We start from the raw sequence: 1,893 nt of genomic DNA, 5'->3' as shown, positions 1-1,893 counted from the left end.
CAACAGAGCCCCCGGGCCCGGCAGGCTCAGGGGGGGGGGGGGGAGATTGGACGGATACCCCGTGCCCTTCACTCCCGGCGGCTGACAAACTCCTTTCCCTTCCCCTCCCCTCCCCTCCCCTCCCCACAACAGGCGCCCTGTGAGGTCGGTGGGGCGGAGAGAGCTCTTTCCACCACTGCCCTGGAGAGAACACCTCTGAGGGAACTTGTGACCAGTGTTCCCTCTAAGCTGAGTTAGTGTGAGCTGTCTCACAGTTCTTTAGCCTCCGGCTCACACATTTTTGTCTCAGCTCAGGAAGGGCGGCTCCAAAGCAAAGTAATTCATGCAGCAGCCCAGTCGCTCCCTCACAACTTGATTGCCGGCAGCTCGCAAAGTAGAATTTCTGCTCACAGGACGCCACAGCTGAGAGGGAAGCATTGCTTGTGACTGACTGTTGGAATTGCAAGTTGCTTACACTTCAGTCATTACAGAGTTACGTGTTGTTTGTTAGGAAACAGGATATTACGTTACATAAATGTATTCAACAGTGGGAAAGTTTGTGGGAGTTGTTTATCCTAATGAAGTGAAATGCTTTGATCCAGCATTCATTTTATTCACAAGGTTTATGGCCCTTTGTGTGAACCAGAGAGGAAGTTCTCTTCTAGAAGGCACAACAGATAGAAAGATGTAGCTGTTAGCATATAGTACTGAGAGTAACTGCAAGTATGTAACCTTTTATTTTATTTCTTTTATCCAAAGTACCTTACCCATGTTTTATTTTGTTTTATAGTAAAGATATTTTTCTTTTACTAATGTGGCTCTTGTGTTTGCAATACGACCATCGATCTTGAATCTCAGAATTCCAACACTGACCCAAGGTCACACCAGCAGCTGCAAGTGGAGGAGGAGTGGGGGGGATCAGACCTGGTTACCTCCCAGATTAACCCCCGACACCAAACTGGCCGGTCCACCTGCGGGAGGGCGGGGGGGTGGCAGTTCCAGGAGGATGTGGGGAGAGGGACAAGGCGCTCTCCTCCCCCCCTCGCCCCCCCAGGCATCCTTTCCGCAGGCTCAGTCAGGCCCCTCCTCCCCCCCAAAAAAACCCCTATCCCCCCCCCCGATTCTTACAAGTGCCCCCAGGCCCCGGGTCTCCAGGAGCCCAAGCAGTGTCGCTATTGCTCCTGCAGCCGCCGGCCTCCTTCCACAGGCACTTGGCGGCACCTCCCTGTGTTTGTCTCAATGGTTTTAGTGACAGGCTGGCGGGAGGCCCAGACCCGTCCAACGCCCTGCGGCTTCTTCTTCGCTGGTTTTTCCACCGACTGACTGCCGCTTGTCTGCCACTGAACAGGCACCTCCCCCCCCCTCTCTGCCTTAAGAGCACCAGAAGAGCCCTGCTGGGTCAGACCAGCTAAGCTACGGTCCACCCAGCCCAGCCTCCTGTCTTCCACAGGGGCCAACAGCAGGGCAGGGAGGCCAAGGCCTTCCCCTCTGATAAGCACACCAGAAGAGCCCTGCTGGGTCAGACCAGGGAGGGTCCCTCCAGTCCAGCCTCCCGTCTCACACAGGGGCCAGCTAGTGCCTCCGGAGGGCCAAGAACAGGGCAGAGAGGCCGAGGCCTTCCCCTCTGATAAGAGCATCAAAAGAGCCCTGCTGGGTCAGACCAGGGAGGGTCCCTCCAGTCCAGCCTCCCGTCTCACTCAGGGGCCAGCCAGTTCCTCTGGAGGGCCAAGAACAGGGCAGAGAGGCCGAGGCCTTCCCCTGAGAAGGACACCAGAAGAGCCCTGCTGGGTCAGGCCAGGGAGGGTCCCTCCAGTCCAGCCTCCCGTCTCACTCAGGGGCCAGCCAGTTCCTCTGGAGGGCCAAGAACAGGGCAGAGAGGCCGAGGCCTTCCCCTGAGAAGGACACCAGAAGAGC

The sequence above is a fragment of the Gekko japonicus genome, unplaced genomic scaffold (genome assembly GCF_001447785.1).
Source record: "Gekko japonicus isolate JY-2015 unplaced genomic scaffold, Gekko_japonicus_V1.1 scaffold3305, whole genome shotgun sequence".
Taxonomy (NCBI): Eukaryota; Metazoa; Chordata; class Lepidosauria; order Squamata; family Gekkonidae; genus Gekko; species Gekko japonicus.
The sequence above is the reverse complement of the archived record's forward strand: the minus strand, read 5'-3'. Positions refer to the sequence as shown.